This window comes from Lepisma saccharinum, chromosome 13 (genome assembly GCF_977018435.1).
Source record: "Lepisma saccharinum chromosome 13, izLepSacc3.1, whole genome shotgun sequence".
Taxonomy (NCBI): Eukaryota; Metazoa; Arthropoda; class Insecta; order Zygentoma; family Lepismatidae; genus Lepisma; species Lepisma saccharinum.
The window spans coordinates 26,234,875-26,255,650 of record NC_139241.1 but is presented as its reverse complement, the minus strand read 5'-3'; the positions used below and the strand labels follow the sequence as shown (position 1 = coordinate 26,255,650).

At 39.3% G+C, this 20,776-nt stretch overlaps 1 protein-coding gene across 4 annotated transcripts in view; it reads left to right on the top strand.

Moving 5' to 3' along the window:
• The first annotated feature begins 13,278 nt into the window (after positions 1–13,278).
• The window catches only part of LOC145997211 (RCC1-like G exchanging factor-like protein), a 78,955-nt gene continuing 71,457 nt past the window's right edge, over positions 13,279–20,776 (top strand). The window contains exon 1 of one of the 4 annotated variants that reach the window (XM_083133967.1): positions 13,279–13,394. The gene's annotated coding sequence lies outside the window, so the exon portion shown is untranslated. Of the gene's footprint in view, positions 13,395–15,750; positions 15,859–20,776 lie in introns of those variants that run through there. The other 3 variants (XM_083133968.1, XM_083133969.1, XM_083133971.1) reach the window with 3 other exon arrangements.

The window sequence follows — 20,776 nt, the reverse complement described above, 5'->3', positions numbered from 1 at the left end:
GCGAAAGTAAATCGTGCGAAGATTAATGAACAAAGCGAACATTACAGAGTATGCAGTGAACATTTCCTCTCAGTTAAGTTCATATTCCACATGTGCGTGTGACTTTTAGTGCAAATGAATCGAACTGGTGCGTTTAATCATACTTGTAATAGTGTTTCCTTGTTCTTTGGTAGAACGGTGCTGATACTTCCGATAAGTTTAGCGATAAAAATGATAATCTTCAAAGTTTAATTCATCTTGATAATTGTACGTTTGTACTTTATTATTTATTATATTTCGTTCGTTAACACAAACTGTTATTAATTGTTATTTGATCCATGAGAAAATGTGCCGGAAGTAAGCATTGCGTACTGTCAAAAAAAAAAGAAACACTGTTATCAAAGTATTTCAAATTGATTGATTGGTTTAGTTTATTTTACTAAGCTTTTGTGCCAGTTTTTGTTCATCGTGAAGACGATCGTGTTGAAACTGATAAAGCGAAACTCACAAGGAACATCCACGTTCAGGCTGGGATTCGAACGCGGGACCCTTGGCATCTTGAACTACAGTTGGCCAAGGGTTTAGGCACCCTTTTATTTAGTTATTGTCCAGTTCATATGAATCTACACTGCAAACCTTCGCTTTTTCTCCATACCTTTTTCTTTTGAGTTTGAACATCTGAAAAATTACAGCTATTTCCAGATGGCACGACATTGTCATTAATTTTATTCAATGTTACCAACATTCTACACAGTACTAACAAAAGTACAGCTGGCGCAGGTGTAACGAACGCTACATGGTGGGTATTTTCTTGCAGACGACAAACAACTTGGCCGCAAACGTAGTGGCGGTTCGAATCCTGACTTCACATGAAACGCACAGACCACGGGGAAGCGAATGCCTATGAAAAAATAGTTTTACTTTCACCACCAGGTGAAAATGTGGCGCGAAATAACAACAACCAGAAGTTGGGCACAAAAAAAACACTTTATTTTGAGTTTATGTCAGTACAGCAGTGTTCAATATGCGCTCCTCCGACGTGAAACACTCTTTGGAAGCGGAAGACAGAGTGCTCAGTTGTCACACGAAGCGTTTCCCGGAATTTTGATCACTATGCGCAAGATTTCAGCGCCACATATCCGCCTGGTGCTGAAAATTTAGGCTCAATTTCAGGGTTTCTACATGCACAATAGATATGTGTGCAATACGCGTAAGGAATATAACTAATTATCATGTATTTAAAATACAAAAAAAAAAAAAATCAGTATTATATTGCATATGAGAAAATACTTTGAGAGAAATAGAGTTCTTCTACTTGAAGAAAATTGCTCTTCTACTATTTCATCACGATGAGTCTAAACAAAGGTAAGGAAGAGAGGAGAGGATAGAAAAGGTGAGAAGATGAAAGGAGGCGAAATGAGAAAAGGAAAGCAGAAGACTGAAAAGGGAAGAAAAGAAATGATGGAAGAGGAGAGAATAAGTGATGAGAGATAAGGAACGAAGATACAAGGAAGAGATGATGAAAAGAGCAGAAGAGAGGATAAAAACGAAATGATATGAAAGGAGAGGATGTGCCGAGAAGAGGGCAGTTGAGAGGAGAATAAATGAAAGGAAATGAGAGGAACGAAGAGGAGAATTGAAGACAGGAGAGGAGATAAGACTAGAAGAGCGGTGTGGAAACAAGAGGCGAGAAGAGGATGCGATATGAGATAGAAGCAGAGGAGAAGGAGGGGAGAGAAAAAGCAGAAGGAGAGGAGAAGAGAGTGGAGACGAAAGGAGTTCAGGAAGCTTTACTTACATCGCATTTCTAGGCTATGGAAGAAAGTTAATAAACTCGAGAAAAATATTTGAAGAGTGTGAGAGAAACAGGGAAATTAGACATTATGCATTAATGAAGAACCCCAACAGTGGCGAAGCGTGACATTTTTACGTAGTCATCACAAGATTTGCCCAAAGTCAGGGTTAATCTTTTAACCCGGAGAGGGAAGGGGGGTAGTGTTGCCCACGAGACGAGACTTTGGCCTGTCTCGTCTCGAAAATATTCGTTTGTCTTATGACACATGGTCAATCTCGTCTCGTCTCGAATTTTTAGAAGCCTGTCCCGTCTCGTCCCGTGGGCAACACTAAAGGGGGGATATTTCTTCATTAATTGTAAAAGCTCACTGTAGTACCATAGACCTTACGACTACAAAAGACAATTTATGCTATTCCACACGATGAGAATCATGAAATCTCGTTAATTTGAATTCTTCCTGTAATTAAATCTGTTGTCATGAGGTTTACTCTAAAAATCCAATAGCACAGCGGCATCCTACAAGTTATGCAACCAGTTTATTCACCTCGTACTACAGCACAATGATCTTGGTGTCATTTTTGATAGCAAACTGACTTTCAACCATCACATAGACTACATAACTTCGAAAGCGATGAAAACACTTGGACTAATTTACAGATTTACAGACATAACACACGTTTCTGCCCTCAAAACCTACTTTACAATGTGTGTTGTTCCTATTCTTGAATATGGTTCCTGCATTTGGTCAATGGCATGTGAGAGCAATTTAAAGAAAACAAAGAAAGTAGTAAGTTTCTTCGTCAGAATAGTCAAACACAGATGCCCAACCCTTGCAAACTTCTCCAAACAAGAAATTTTATCAACTCTACAAATTCATGACCTTTCTCTTCGCCGTCAACTCTCAGATTTAACACTACTCTTCAGAATCATTAATGGACAACTTTTCACCAACGAACTCTTGCCACTTCTTAATATCAGAATCCCACGTCCCAACAGTAAATGCAACAACTTCTTTTACATTAAATCGTCAAGGCTATCTTTAGAACAAAGATCACTTCTCTACAGGCTACAAACCATTTACAACTCATTAAAAGACGCTCCGGGCTTCCATTTATCAAAGCAGACTTACAGAAAGGCATGCATCGAGCAGCTGAAGAGTAAATAATATTCTTTTTGGCCTAGTTGTTATTCTTGTTATATATGTATATGTGTGTGTGTGTATGTGTCCATCTTATTATTTTGTTTATTTCTTTTCCGGTTGATATCCTGATGTAAAATGGATTTTTCTGTATTCAGGACTTTTCAAATAAATAAAAAAAATTAAAAAATGTACGAATTACGAAATAAATATAAATGCTACAGTATAGCATGTTATTGCATTTTATTTTCTTGTTGATTTTGCTTAGTTTCTAAAGTGTTAATAACTTTAATAACACTAAAAATGATAAACATGGAAAAAATACTTTGGACACCCATTGAGCAATACGAAAAAGTAACAACGCTTATTCCTATACCGTTTGGTTCTGTTTTCTCACTTGTATTAGAGTAGAAGTAGGCACTATTGAGATTTTATTATTTTATTACCATTTAAACTCAATTGTAATTTATGTCCCAAAATTATTTAAAAGATTAGTTAGTAATGAAGGCTTAACACATTCTTTCAAATTTCAAGTCAAACGTAAAGAAAAAAAGTTAAAGAAATATAGTGATTTACCTATCCCAACAACCTATAAAGACACCCCTAAATTTTGCGGGCAACTTCTAAAATTATGCACAAAGGCCTAATCAATGGCCACTTTGACATTGAATTATCTTTTACATCCCACCCTTAAAAATGTACGGAGTACCGCCAGGTAAAAAAAAATCTTGTCAAAATACCACAGAGAATACTATACGCCAGATGGTACTTTCATTTTTTCTTCTTATTTTAAGCAATGAATTACGTAAATATTTTCCTCTAATGGGGGACTTTGTTGAAATGCTGGTGGAAAATTACTTAGTATAGTTAGTAGAGACTGGAGTTTAAAGGGAAAAAATTGACTCGAAACAGGACAAGAAAAGGGAAAATTATTGCCAGAAAAAGGGAATTAAACAAAATACCATAGTATATTTTGGCACTCTACTAAAAAAATATTTTAAATGAAAGCACAATATAAGCTATGCCATCATATGTGAAATTACATTAATAAAATACATTAATTTTCGTATGAAGGAAAGTAAAAAATGCAAGTACAGCGAATAATCTTACCATCCGTTTCGATGAAATCTCTCGCATTCCATTGCTGTCACTTGTATCTGGCGTCGCCAATTCAGTGATACTCAATACTGTCATCATTGTTACACAGTAAAGTTAAAACTATTCTAAAAATCTGCACAATAAAAGTCTAAATCTAGCAGATAAGTACACTTTCAACTCAACAGGCGTTCCGCTTACAATGCGTTTGTTAGTGCTACCATCCCCCCCAAGGCCGCATCCCCCCAAAATCATGTCATGCGTCCCCTCCCCAAAACATGTAATAATCCCATAAAGTACGACATAAATTACAACAACGTGTCTACTGAAATTATTTTTTAAACTTCACTGAAGTGAACACTATACTTGATCTGCCCCTCCTCCCTAAATTGAGTTGCCCAATGCCCATCTCCCCCATAGCGTGGATGCATTATCTCCCAAAATCCACTGAAGAAAAGTACAAACATTTCTTAACAACAATGATGATGTGATGAAAGAAAGGCAACAGCCGCTGATATTTGTGTAAATCGCCATCGAAATTTCTCGTTCAGGACCAACGTTGAATACAACAATAATAGCGGTGTTATTTCAATACCTAACATTCTACGCTCAAAGTGACGACATTGTTTTAATAGCATAACATTTCATTAAGTTGAAAATAAGTTTTGACTGACAGGCCCCTGTCTCTGGTATCATCAATGGCATAAGCGTTATAATATTCTCGATATTACTTCACTAAGGGCCCTCCAATATTTCACGGGTGGGGGGGGGGGCAGGAAACTGTGCTACGCCACTAAGTGCATATAATAGTATAGCAAATAGGCCTGAAGTGAGATTGTCACAGGCTCGTCACAAAAATGGCCCACAATCGAAGAGAAAACTGTTATAGTTGCTTCTTCCAAGGATAAAGCGGTAGATAGTTTGAAAGATTCTACAATAATGAAATTACGAAAGTTACCGAGACTGAGATGACCGTTTGAAAGTCGAGACGAGACCAAGGAAGAGCCATGCTTCTCTAATGACAAGAAAACACCGAGACTTAATGTTCGACTCTCTCTGTCTCGTTGAAGAGTTGGTCAACCAGGATGTATGGCTTTTGAAAAATTAGCCTAAATCAAAATTACAACAGTATTAGATTTATTGAGAGTAGTTACCTGATTATTGATAAATCTCTTACATGCTGCGTGGTTACTTTCCATCATATTAAAATATATTCCTTGATGGCTGTTAGCCACGAAACGAGGACTCTGCGGTGTCTATATATGTACATTTTTACCTGAGAACGAGACGGAGTTGGTAACAAGTTACAGTCACATCTCAAAAATCAAAATTAGAACGAGAAAATAGATTTGCTCTATTTTACTTAACATTTTGTGCCACTTTTGGCTAATTTGCGAAGAACTGGATGAGTGATGAAACTGATGAATGGCCATTCACAAACATCCATGCCCAGGCCAGGATTCGAACCCGGGACCCATACCGTCGTAGCGCGATGTGCTAACCACTCCACCACGAAGGCCAGCGGACCTACACGATCCGAACCAGCACGTGCTTCCACAGGGTATAAAACCTGGAACGCATTAGTACTTGACTTATTCACACTTCCTTCAAACGTGACAACTTGTAAAAATCTCCTTGCAAGGAAGCCGACTGGTTTGGAAGAAAAGTGCGGCTGGCCGTCTGCCCACACGTTCCGTCTTCCGAAGTCATAAATTTTCTTCGCGGAGAACCAGGGAGCTGAAGCGGCCACTTCCCCTAAAGCGCCTTTCCGAATGGTCAGGACGCGGCAAGAGAGAATCTGTATCTCTAATCCTTAATCATAGTCTCCTAAAATCAGGTCCGTAGCCAGAATTTGATTTCGGAAGGGGATCATCCCATATCAGTAGCCACCATTTAAAGGCAAGAAAGTGAGGAGTAAAACCCTGAAGATGGATTTCTCAGTATATTACATCTCATGCACAGTGTTCAATCCTGCTAAGGAAGTAAATTTAATTACCACTGTACACTATTTAAATTAGATATTGTTAGGATTTCGGGGAGGGGGCTTCAGGCCCCTAGTTACGTGCCTGCCTAAAATAGTTTGGATGCATACGTAATAATTGATTTTTAAATTAATAATGATGATAATAATAATAATAATAATAACCCGTGGCTCTAGAGCCCTGGAAGGGCCTTGGTCTCTCTCCCGACTGCCAGTCTCCCTCCCATAATCCTACCTAGAAGTGTGGAGATCTTCAACCAGTAATGGGGTGACGTATTGATAACGATAATTATAGGCAAGTAAACAAGTAAAAAACGTGAATGTGCGACACGCGCAGTATCAGTGGCACTACGTATTGTAGCCTTGTTCTTATTTGTGCGTTTTTAGCCTTTCCTAGTGGTCTGGGCGTCACATGTTCACGTTTTTTTACTTGCTTACTTTTCCTATAATTATCATAATTAATTCTTAATTTACAAATTACAAATTGAAAAAATACTTATTTTCCATTTGTTAAGTTTTCTATTTCGGACTGATCTTACATACAATTCCAATGCATTAGTACACATACCTACTTTCAATTGACAGTTCTGTAGACATATTGCACATCATAGCCTGCTTCCCAGTCGTTGTGGTTGTAGATATGTAAGTACATAAGTACAGTACTGTAAAAAATATATTGTATTAATTCAACATAGACAGTGGTTCAGGAGAAACCGATCACATTTTGATTAACCTTTAACTTCAGGGAGAGTAGGGAGGGAAGTTTTCCATGATTCGAATGTCACATAAAACTATAGGACTGGCCCCTGCATCAGGAAATCTACAGACTCCACGAAGTCATCAATAAACTCTGGAATACTACGAAGAATGAGCGGGTAGGAAGAAACTGACGCTCTTGCTCAGGCGAGACGAGGGAATCGAGGTTTCTCTGCAGCATTCTCCCGATTCCGTTCAACCAGGAGAGACCGTTCTGCGTTCAGATCCAAACATGAAACCTGTGGACAGGTTCTAACATGAGATGATGGATCTAAGGTCCTCCGATGATGATAAAATCAACATGCGACGTCATCAAGAACTTCATTTCATCCATAAACTCTGGAATGCTGCATCATCCACTAGTTCATCTAGAAGATTTTGAGGGAAGGTCCAATATTTATACTGACATTCGTTTGTTATGCTGGTCAATTTTCTCTCTGTGATTAGGATTTTCAGTACATAGCTGAAAACATGACGAAACTCTTTACTCTAATATTTGTTCACTCATCATTTATATTTCACAATTTTCATGCTTGTGAATGAACCTAAAATTAAATCGTTAATAGTTTACCTATTTCTCTTGCATTTTGAAGTTGTAAATTACAAAGACAACCACAAAGAAATATATACACGCTTTACTTTTAGCTTCGCAGTGTGTTAAGTTAATTACTACACCCAGTGCCGTAGCGTGACATTTCCAACAGTGTAAGACTCCACGAAGTCATCAATCAACTCTGGAATACTACGAAGAATGAGCGGGTAGGAAGAAACTGACGCTCTTGCTCAGACGAGACGAGGGAATCGAGGTTTGTGCTTATTTTTGGTCTGGCACTGTCAGTGATTTATCCACACACATCGATCCCCCCCTCCCCATTTTTCAGAAAATTTCCCTGTAACGTTTCCCAAAACCCTAATTTTGGCACTGAATTTAACCTTACACTCCTTAAAAACGAAGTTTCACTACACCAGATTAAAAATTCTAGATAAATTCCTGAGTCTTGTGTTTTCTCTGCTAGGTCGTGTATCTCCTTCATTTCAACTGATAATTACGTCAGTTTTATTCCTATCACAATGAGTAACGTAACGATAAAAAAATATGCAGTTAGATACAATGAAGAATAATGATAATAAAGAAACGAAAACAGAAAAGTGCTGAATACTTTATACAACCACATTACCAAGTATCAGCTTCGTACCATGCAGAGGCGAGGGAGATGCGCCGATGACCAAGAAAAATAATAAAAATATTATTTTTTAAATATATTAGGGAAGAATCAAAAAAGAAAGAGTCGGAATATTCTCAAATTTGTGCAAAATTAGTCAAAAGGCAGCATAAAACGGCTAGAAATACGCAAGGGATTCGCAAAATTTAGCGCATCCAAATGAGAGCCCAGGCCCGCTACGGTTCCTGTTGAGTGCAATGTTGTTACCCCCGACCATTCCGGCGGCCAAGGCGAAATCCGATGCGCTGAGACTAGCGCATCCATGATGTTTCGGTAGTGTTAGGTATGGTTCGGCTGATCTCGGCAGTCAAGGCACGCGGAGCCAGGCCTTTAGCGCCTGAACGAAGATACAGAAGGCTCTTTTTTCTTTATTGTTATTAACAGCATGCCATGCACCTGGGCCTTTCTCATCGTTGCCGAACTTGCTCTATTTTAACTTTAAAATTTAACAAAATTCAAATCATATTCGGAAAGAAATATTTTTCCTGAAAATCTGCTTGCTGACTTGAAAATACAGTTCAATCACAGATAGAGATATATAAGCAGATCTTCATCTAAGGCAGGAAAACCGGTGCAATGACCTCCCACTGGAAACGACCTCTCGCAAGAAGTTTCGGTATAATACGTTGAGGGGCGCTGAGAGGCACTACTCGAAATCTTCCTTCCACTTCTTCTGCCACAAAAAGACAAGAGATGGCACTGCTAAATTTCAACGCTCGGACGCTAAGCTTGACGTCATCGAAATCCGAGACAACTTTCACTTCTCGTATATCTTTATCTGTGACCAAACTAATCCCTTTCCACGACATTCCTTGGATAACATCGTGATCGAGGCTCTCTCCATTTGAATGTGTGACAGGAATCATTTTACAAAGTGAATCTGGACTGATCTGTGAAGAACACGTTCCTCCATTCGTTCAGGGTCCAATTTCGATGATGCTGACTCCACTGTAAGCGGCCCTTTTGTGCACTGGATAAAGCGGAACACACACTACTGGATATCTGGCATAGAGACCAGCTGTCCTGAGACTCCGGTACACAGTTTGGCGAGAGAAACTCTAACCCCTGAGGTGGCTGCAAGCTCTGAGGACAGTTGTCTTGCAGACATCGTCCGGTTTAGTGTGCAGTTAAATCCAGATATCGGCCCTGTTGTGGCGTTGTTACTCGTTGACAACTTTCTGGCCTACCATGATCATCTACTGTGTCTTGAAACTGTCGCCAAAGCCTGGAAATGACTGTTGCACAGTCAACACTGCAGTGACTTCAGTCTGTGTTGGACCTGCTTCCAGGCATCCGATGATTCTTCGGTGACGTCTTTGTGCTATGCTCTTACTGTACATTGCATCTTTACCAAGAGATGGTCCTCCGATCACAATGAGCCTGCGATACAGAATGAGACACTCTTAGGTGGGAGAACACCCACAGGCTGAACCTAGCCCTTAGGTAAAGATGATTTGAATTTGAATTTTGTTCTGATATGCTGTGTTTTGTTTACCTTTCCATCACGGCTCTATTTGACACTAGCAGTACTGTTGCCTATGCGCGTAAGGTGAGTTACACTCCTTGATAACTATTTATGGTGGTCGTGCAAATCTTCCCCTCCCATTTTCCTACTCTTTGGACACTACCGTATTATGGTAAAGGAGTAATAACGTCGTCTGTGACTTCCTCATTAAACATTCTCTGGAGCTCTAGGCAGTGTCAATATGACAAGAATGATCTTATTGTCATCCACAATTCTTTTTTCATGAACAGCCTATTGGGCTGGGTAGATTTGGATGTTCCTTTTCTGCTTTAATCTCACTCGAATAGTTGGAAGTAACAACTCCTTCTGATGAAAGGTATGAGGGGCACTTTGGTTGGAGCAAGACGTGAGCCTTGAAACAGTAGTTTGCCGAAATCTTCGATTTTGGTGTCAGGTACGTATACTATATGAATGAATTTCTTAAAAATCGTGTCATCATATTCGGGGTGTAAGAGACACCCAAATGTCAACCTCACTTCCACTTAGTACACACTGGGCTGCATTTTACAGACTAACAATGCTCTGGCGTCGAGACCCATCGGACATTAGTTGTGTGCTGTCCATATGTGTTTGTGATTGTCGTTTCATCTATTTCATCTTATCATCATTCATTCTCATCTTTGAAATTAGCCAAAAGTAGCAGAAACGAGAAGTGAAATAAATCAATTCATTCTTTCATTCTGTCATCTTGTTCATCGAATCCAGGAGAACCCATGTTTGCAAGATATTAAAGCACATCATCTTCTGCGCAAATCAAATACGTTCAAGAACCACTTCTTTGCCTTCTTTGCAAGTACAAACACAAACTGGGATACCATTAATATTGTGAACGCTGCCACCAAAGTGCTCCTCACTCACACCTTTCACCAGAAGAAGTTACTTCCAAGTAATGGAGTGAAATAAAAGCAGAAAAGGAACATCCAAAAGTACCCAGCCCAATAGTCTGTTGAATGGAGATAGAAGAAAATGAAGATGACAAGAATATCATTCTTATCATATTCACCCTACCTAGAGCTTCAGAGAATATTATAGTTGATATGTGGTTGCGGAAAGAGGAAATGTTCATGCATATGCCGAGATCAGTCCCTGCGACTTACTGAACTGTCTTTGTAGTGCAGATGAAAAAAGTGTGATAACAATGACTTACAGGACAGAGATTCAGATCAGAGTGACGAGGAATTTCACTAAGGTGACTGTATTGATGACATTATTTTTCCCAAATGATTACAGCCATTCTTAATCTTGATAACAGGTGAGCTGCTTACATTTCAAAACACAATTCGGAAGTCACAGGTGGTGTTATTACTCCTTTACTATAATAGTTATAATAATAGTAATGATAATGATAATAATAATAACGATTATTTTTCACTTGTTATTTATTAACAGAAAATGCCTCTGGAAATATATGATAATCGAACTCTAAATCAGGATATGGACAGTATTTTATGTGCAGAACCTCCACGACGACCATCTTGTATTTCGGACGTCATGTATGGTCTCTGACATCTTCCAGTAAAACACCTGTAGTAACACATGATTGCATGCCTCCAAATGAAGGAATCCACCATACACATATCTTCCCTTCGTGCAAAAACCCAATAAACTTACAAATGGTCAAAATGACTCCCAAAGGAGTTTAGGAGATATGGTCTTTGGTAATGTATTCAGAGACAACCGTCTTGGATGAATGACTTCACACAAGTCATACGCCACAATAGTAGGCGTCTACAAATGTCACAGGGAGTAATGTTTCTCCTTTATATGCCAGAATGTCAAGTAAAGTGTAAAATACGCTTAGAATCCTTGGAGAAAAGGACACAAAATAGTTTCACTGGATATTTCTCCATGCAACTGAAGCATCGCTGTTGCTGCATTTTTTGTAAATATCAGTATCAGATTATTAAAATAGCTTAAAAATGCATTCGGACTTTTTTTAATACTCCTAAGATTTGGGGGGGAGGGGTTGTCCTTGTGCCGGTCAGAGTTGGGAACCCTAGTTCCCGCCCGCGCCAACATCCGGTGAATAGCCCCCATATCCATGGGCCCGTTCCGAAAGTCGCACGAGGTAAACGCGTTAAACGAGTTATGGTAACTGGCTGTTCCATAAGTGCTTCAGTGCGTTTCGTGAGTTTCTTTATGCTGTCCCAAAAGTCGCATTCCGTGCGTTTCGTGCAAGAACGAGATTCACCAAACGCACGGACCAGGAGGCTGGTTTGTTCCGTGCGAATCGTCTGCTGCTTCCAGACAACGCGCGTGCTGATGGATTCAAACTGCACTAGTTCGGAAAATGTATTATAATTTTAACAGATAGCGATATGAAGCAATATGCACAAGATGAGTGTGTCTATAACCGTTCTTAGAATGTGATTAAAATGAGCAACAGTGCCCACAGTAGAGTTTATTTTTGCCGTAAGGACATGCCTTCCGCTGAGCGCCATGTGGAAACTTTTTCTAAACAAATCGCTGCGCCTGCGCTTTCGCCTAGAGTGTCCCGTAAGTCTGTAAAATAACTAGTTTCACCAGATTCACGAGCCCATTTACTTTCGTTGAATGCGTTCGTTTCGTTAAGATTTTCGGAACGCACCCATTGACCTGTAGTGGTGTGCGGGACAGAATTTTTTGGGTCGGGACGTGATCGGGACGGGAAAAATTCTCAATTTCCCGACAAAGTCGGGTAATGTTCGAAATTTCCCGAAGCTCTAGAAATCTCGAATTCTACACGTCATTTTCACCTAAAGTGATTGTTTTTGCATTTCTGGTACAAAAACAAACAATATCCAATAACAACAAGGGCGCCGACTTTTCAAAATTTCTGAAAATGACCGCTCAGAGGTACAAGAAGTAACAGGTATAATTAAAATCACCCCTACAAACTTCACAAATTCTGTGAGCATTTCACGCATGGGACCACTGTTTTCTCTACTTAAAATATTTGTAATGTCTGACAAGTTGGCCAATTTTTCTTTGTTCGTTCTGTACACATCTAGAAACATGTCCCTGTGAAATGTTAGCTTGTCTTTATCAAAGTCTGTCCCATCTCAATGTTTTAATTGCTTATTATTTTTTGATAATGGCAAGTGAGAAATATTTATTTTATTTTGTTTTTATCAAACTAAAAATCTTGTGGGTGTGGCGCACCCACAATATTATTTATGTGGGTGCTTGAGCCCCGGAACACCCACGTAGTCGACCCTTATTCACCTTAATATTTCAAATCCCTGACTACTGTCTTGAATATCTGATTGTGTGTGTGTGTGTGTGTGTATGTGTGTGTTTTGTTGTACGCTCGTGAGTATAGGTTAGGTTTTTATTCCCGTATGTATTTTTTTTTCATTTTTTTCTGTATTTTTTTCTTTGTAATTTTATATTTCTCTTTCTATATTTTAATATTTACCTTTCTATGTAATGGTTTAAATGTTGTTGTAAACATGGTTAAGTGGTAGAAAAGGCTACAAAGCCTTAACTTCGCCATGATAAACAAGACGCAACAAATAAATAAATAAATAATGCAGAAATCGTCGAGAATTAATGACTTTATAAAATGACCATTGGGAATTTCCCGACTGCTCGGGATCCAGAAAAGTCGGAAAGTCATTTCCCGAAGTCGGGATAGGGACGGGAATTTTTTTCCAGATCCCGGTCTCAACTTTTCGGGATCCCGCACACCCCTATTGACCTGCGATAAACTCGAAAAGAAACAATCGATTATGTGAATCAAATAAGGAAGCCGTACGCCTTGGCCGTACGTACAAATCGCAGTTGCGTAGTAGTATAATCGAATCGATTAAATCGATTACACACATCAGAAATTGGCAGACGACAATACCCGTGAATTTTGAAGTTGAATTGTAAAATGTGTAAATTGTAATGTCATAGTATATACAACTTCGATACGACAGGTACGAAGAATACATTATTCCAAGTGGTAAAATATGTAGTGAAATGAAAAAAAAATAGGGTTTGAAGCTGTTCCTGGACTAGTTTAAAATACCCTATGTTTTGTTCATTGCACAGTCCACACTCTTTTAAAAGAAACATACAGGCAAACAAATCCAGTGCTTTTAAGTGGAATATATTACTATAACTTGACAAGTTTAAAAACAAGACGCTGCAAATAGCTGTTGCGCATCTCGCACAACATTTCCCCTCTGCATTTTCTGCAGCGAAGTTGGTTCGCAGTGTTGTAACTTGGAGGGAGCCGAATGGTCCGAGGATTTTCAACGAAATTTGGGTACCAGTAGTATAAGCCGGAGACACATTAAACTCGTTTGTTTTGAAATAAAAATCATTGCTACTTAGCTCATATGCATAGCGGAAGATTTTTCAAGCTGGGGTACACTTTTTTTCCCATGAAAAAGGCGTTATTTTTAACATTATAATCATTTATTGGTCGTTGCTAATTCGGCGCGCAAATTTTGACTCACGTTGTCTATCGTCAGCTGATATGCAGTATCGTCAGCTGATGTGCTGTGTTTCCAAACTTATGAACCGATAAATGCCACACAAACTATTCACAAAAGGTTTTTAAGCGAGAATTGAGGCTAGACTCTACTTTACGTCCTTATCTGCATGGTGATTGCTTCTTTGCGTTCGCGGTGCGCGATCGTTGTGCGGCACCCGGCATCTCTTCGGGTAAGTACCTTTTCTTTTTACACTTTCAGTTCACGATAGCCCCACTATCCATTCACGGGGTCGAGGTATGCCTACGAGGTTAGGTTAGGCCTGTTAGGTTAGGTTCCATTAGCACTCATTTCACCCCTAAATATGTGCTTCATCATCTAAAAAATTCCTCAGTACGTTCAATTGCGCATATCCGGACAACATAGGTTTTTCTCGATTTACTCCTTCAGGAAATTTTTGCTCGCTTTGGGATTTACGTTGTTCAATTCCTTATAAAATAAGCTTTCCAACGATATATGACACGTATTCCTTAGGAAAAGGACGTAAGCTAGTTTTACCTTACATTGGAAAGAAAAACTCGCTCACACGTCATCTTGTCAAACTACCGCGTGGTTGCTACACTGTGAGCGGGTTACATAGCCGAACGCACGGAACATTTGATTCACGTTGTTGACGGTAATGGCGTCACGAGCTATCGTACAACGGAGATGCATGATTGACGAAAAATACCTTATTTACAGGCAAAATACGTTGCACGATTCTAAAAAACAATTTCCCCGGCTTCAGAAAGTCCCCAAGAACGCAATTCCGTAAGTACTTTCTCGTCTTTTCTCCTGTAAATTTTAAGAAATCTGTCTCCGGCTTATACTACCGTTACCGAAATTTGTATTTGCTTTTTCCTGGCCTGTTTTCTACCTAATTCAGCTCACCTTTCACCAATGACTCTTTTTCCTTCTTTTAAAACTTGGCCTCCCCGATGGCGCAGTGGTAGCGTCGTCGCCTTGTAATCAAGGGTTCCCGGTGGAGGCACACATTGGTTCGGATCCCGCTTTAAACTGTAGGTCCAGTCCCAATTAGCCTTATTGTGCATAAAGTGGACTTAAAACAACAAAGCAATCCAATCCAATTCTTTTAAAACTTGAGAAACTAACCGTGGCGGTGCTTGTGGACTCGACAACATTATACTTATGTTTATGTAACTCCTTCTGATTTCGCAAATGTGTTGTAACATTGTAAACAATTTATCTGGCCTGTCCTCTAAGTGGCTTTCCAGACCAGATTGTGGATTTCGTTGAACCCAGCATGATTTGATTTTTGCATTTCAAAAATATGCAGCCAAGAGTAAAGAGCAAGAACATTTCAATGGTTTAAAAAAGAACACAGGCAAGCATGTTAACAGATTGCCTTCTCGTAGTGATTGTTGTAAGATAAGCAAAATAACCCCCACCCCACTCGGCTTTTTATATAAATAAAACAGGCCACTGCTCGATGTTGCATTCAGAAAATGAAGTCATTCGCCCAGACGTTTCTTGTCGTTATAAACCTTAACGCACGTGCGTAATACTTCAGTTTACGATCCGCGCACTGCATGCATTTTCAAAGACCGGATTAAATTAAATGAACCACTGATAAACTGATATGAGCCCGCACCGTAAATTCACACAGTAAAAATCGTTTGTCATATTTGTTTTAGCTTAATTTTGCTGAGTTGGCACCACTCGTACTCTCAACTTCAGACCAGTACGTACATGAGTGGTGGGGATGATGACGTAATGGAAGTGCTCCGCAGCGATCTGCGCATATCGGGACTTAACTTGTCAGGCTATACTACAAGGAACTAGAAGTTTCCACTGGTCCTCGCACCTAGCCAACAGGCCACGTGCAAGAATCAAAATAACTTGAAGAAATCTTTTGATTTGAAACGGAACTTTGGGTGTTTGAAGAGCAAATTTACCAAACTTTGTGAGTAATACGTATCGAAAAGCTAAAACTATAAACTTAAAGGGAAAAGGCTCAAGTTCATTTTGTTTAACAGTTTCATATCGGCACAACGTATTTCTTCATTTTTACAGAACTATGGCATGAGTTTACAATACCGGACCACTCTCCAATTTCTATGAAATTTCGCATACTCAGTAATTGAGACCTCCTAATCACGAATCTGCATCTAATAATTGGCGGTCAAGCATGGAAATTGTAAAATAGTGTGTAGAAGTTGTAGAATAACCTTGTTAAATACCACGATGATTCTCCATACAAAGCAATTGAGAACCATGTTTCTTTCGCAATTCGCTACCACCTTTCTTGTCGCAACAGTGTGGTAACGCTGGAGACAGCATAACAAATTGTGTCTTACTTATTACACAATACTCGACCAACCTTGTGTTCTGACGTCAGACAAGGAATACCTATGAGGTTAGGTTAGACTTGTTATTTACCATTAGCATAAATACAACGAAACATTATTATTTACGCTAAGAGAACACACTAAAATTGAAAAGCTTTCTGCCTTTACGTCTGAACACAACGTTGGTCAAGTATTGTGTAATAAGTGAGACCCAATTCGTTACGCTGTCTCCAGCATTTCCACACTTGCGTTCTCAGTTACATTGTCTTCAGCATTGAAGAATGGCAGAACACACGTCAGACGAGGAATGCCTATGAGGTTAGGTTAGGCCTGTTAGGTTAGGTTTCATTAGCATAAATACAATGAAACATTATTACTTACTTTGAGTAGGTAAGTTTGGCATCTTCCGTAAAGCTGCTGTTGTTACGGTAGGGTTACGCTACGTTAGGGAAAAATAATTTATTTTGTTTTTCTCTACATTTCCATACTTGACCGCCAATTATTACATGCAGATTTGTGATTAGGAGGTCTCAGTTAGTGAGTAGGTGAAATTTCATAGAAATTGGAGAGTGGTCCGGTATTGTAAATTCGTTCCCCTGTTAGTGTTTCCAACCACGCCGTTGTTTTGCAAGAAGACATAAAAACAAAATATACATTCCTGATATTACTACTACCCCAAATTTTAACTATGTTTGCCTAACCTAACCTTACCGTGAATGGTTTGTGAGGCATATTTCAGTTAAGAAGGTGTAAGTACGAATGTTAAAAATGACAAAATAAACAAATGAGAGGTGTTGTGCCCATACAAAACTGGTACCACGATTTCATCATGCTACACACACATTTTACACATTGTTCGATTTTTATATACGCTATGTCTGTTAACACATACTTGGAGTTTTAACGATTACTAAAAAATCCTTAAACATTACTACTTCGGTATGGTCCTAACACCTCTCACTCGTTTATATTGTGATTTTTAACATTCGTACTTACCTATCCTGCATTACGAAAGATTCTTCAAGGTGGTATTTTGCTTTTTTAACGAAAATAATTTGAATATTTGACATCAGGAGTAATTATTGTTCTTCCTTTTTTTGCTTGCGAAACACACAATATGGCGAGACAGCTTGACTAGCATGGTAGATCATCAGTGGGTATGCAGTGTTTCCAACCTTCTCAACTGAAAAATCCTCACGAACCATGCACGCGTAGCCCCACAAACCATGCACGGATAGCCCCACAAACCATGCACGGATAGCCCCACAAACCATGTACGGCAAGGTTAGGTTAGGCTAGGCAAACATAGTTAAAATTGTCATCACACGTAGCCTTACAAACCATTCACAGATAGCCCCACGAACCATGCACTGATAGCCCCAAAAACCATGCATGGCAAGGGTAGGTTAGGTTAGGTTAGGCAAACATAGTTAAAATTGTCATCTTCTTGCAAAACAACGGCGTGGTTGGAAACACTGACAGGGGGTTACGTCATCAAATGTACGCAACATCTGGTTCACGTAGTGGAAGGAAATGAAAGCAACGGCAATTGTGCGGCGGAAAGATATTTCTGTTGAAAAATACATGAATTCCCGGTGAAATACATTCCACGATGAAAGAAAATGCCTCCACGAACTTATAAATGCTACAGAAACTCATTAACGTAAGTAGTTTCGGTACTAGTTAGATATAGTGGAAACAAATTTAACTCGTTTATTTTGAAATAAAATTCATTTCTACTTACCTCATATGCATAGCGGAACATTTTTCAACTAGGGATTACTTTTTTCAATGAGAAAAGCGTTATTTTTAACATTATAAGTATTTATTGGTCGTTGCTAATTGGCAGCCAAATTTTGACTCACGTTGTCTATCGTCAGCTGATATGCAGTGTTTTCAAACTTATGAACCGATAAATGCTGCACAAACTATTCACAAAAGGTTTTTAAGGGAAAATTGATCCACAAACCATTCACGGAAGGTTAGGTTAGGTTCAGTTAGGTTAGGCAAACATAGAAAATTGAATTGGAAAAAAAAATGCTCACATGTCATCTTGTAAAACTACCGCGTGGTTGTTACACTAACACTTATTAACTGAAAAATGATTGTTTTTAATCCACAAACCATTCACGGAAGGTTAGCTTAGGCAAACAGAAAATTAAATTGGAAAAAAAAATCCCGCTCACACGTCATCTTGTAAAACTACCGCGTGGTTGCTACACTGACAGGGGGTTACGTAATCGAACGCACAGAACATTTGATTCACGTAGTTGATGGTAATGGTGGCACGAGCTATCGTGCAACGGAAATACATGAATGTCGAAATATACCTTATTTGCAGGCCGAATAACATGCACAATTCGAAAAAACACTTTTCCCAGCTTCAGAAAGTCCACAAGAACTAAATTCCGTATGTACTTTCTAGTCTTTTCTCCTGTAAATTTCAAGAAATGTGTTTCTGCTATATCTAATCGTTACCGTAGTTTCTTCTGTAAAAATGAAGAAATCCGTTGGGACCATATCGAAGTGTTACCCATAAAACATTTGAAAGTGTTACCGTAGAAGTAAATCGGAACCTTAGTACAATGCATTTAGATACTTTATTTTAATACTAAGAGAACCAAACCTGGCCTGTCTTACCTAACTGTGAAAGCATATATTGAATAAAATCTTAAGTAATCACTACAACTCCGCAATATGTATTAACAGAAGTAAATCGAAATCGTACCATGTTAAAATTGCATTCATAGCATGATGAAATCGCAATAAAAGAAAAAGAACTTGGGGCCACTTCTACATTAATTCTCACTAGTCTACGATACTTAACAGTCGCTTGTCAATGGAAAATACATTCTCCATGGGAAACATACATGCTTGCGTAAGGTAATTAATTTGGTATGACTTGAGATGACCGGACCCCTCTACGATTTTCTTCATATTTGACATACTCGCTAATTGAAGCATCCTAATGCTACCTCTCATTCGTGGGTATAGCTCTTTTCAGTTCTTATGGCGTGCACTCTAGAAGCTGGCAGGGGAAGTGGAGAGCGGGGAAACGACCTATCCAGCGCAACGAGACAACACGGTTAGAGAGAGAGACTACAGCATTGCCAGAGTAGCGAGGCGACAAGGCGAGTTGAAATAGAAAGAAACATGAAATACCAACGTCCCATTGTTCGCGTATGGCGTGAGTATGCGTATTATCCCCATCTTGTGGTTTATAGAATACCAATAAGCAAGGGCGCCGACTTTCCAAAATTTCTGTGGGTGCATATCAATGGCGGTTAGATCTGTAATTATCAAGTATTGTATACTTTAAACAACCGCTCAGAGGTACAAGAAGTAACAGGTATAGTTAAAATCACAAACAAGAGAAGAAAAAATCAACTATTGAGGTAGTCGGCAAGTAGTTATTTTAAAACAAATGTTGACGAATGGAGTGGGCGTATTGTAGTGTGTCACTTGTAAGGAAACATCAAAGCAAGCCGAAAAGACGGGATTCTATTCACAATACAATATACTTCCATTGTTATTGTGGGGACTGCCTTTGACTTGACCAGAGACAGGCAAGGAAGGGGGAAATCTGTTGCTTGGTTGCCTTTGCACAAACACATTTGAAACAATTATGTTTTAGAGGTTAGAAATTTTAGCTTCCATCTCAATGTTTTAATTGCTTATTATTTTTTGATAATGGCAAGTGAGAAATATTTATTTTATTTTGTTTTTATGAAACTAAAAATCTTGTGGGTGCGAGGCACCCACAAGATTATTTATGCGGGTGCTCGAGCCCCGGAGCACCCACGTAGTCGGCGCGCATGCCAATAAGTATATGGTATCAAGTGTATAAAAAGGTTCATTGACAACAGACCGAAAAACAATTGGTTTACAAAACAGAGACATGTCAGGTGTATGGTATACAACACATTTGCTTACCTTACACCTGCTTAAGTATCCGCGGGAAGGCACTCAGCATCTTCACCAGAGCCGTCACCGGAAATATCCTCGCTACTTGACTCCTCGCTGTGGCTGTCGTCACGTAGATTCACGACGATCGGATCCATGACCGTATCCAATACCACGTCCCTTGCGTACTCTTCCTCTTGAAATTTCTCTGCATGTGACACACAAGCCTTCCAGTCCTCCAGTGTTACTTTATCCAGTTCCTCTTCCATTAAACATTGGACATCAGCCAGTTTGAATGTTTTGTTCCTTTTCCCCACGCCACTTTTAACGTTTCCCCAAATGAGTTCTATGGGGTTGTACTGGCAGTGGTAGGGCGGTAGACGAACAACGGTATGTCCCTTTCTCGCAGCAAGTGTATCAATTTCGTACATTTTGGCCTTTGGTTTGGCGAAGTTCACAAGAGACAACAGTTCAGCTCTGGTGAGATTGCTGTCGTGAGGAATATTCCTAACAGATAACCACGATATGATATCAGCTTTTCGTGTATTCGTTGTAGGAATTCTTTCCAACTGTACCGAATGGTAGCTAGCATTGTCCATTACAATCACTGCGTCTTTGATGTTCCTTTTG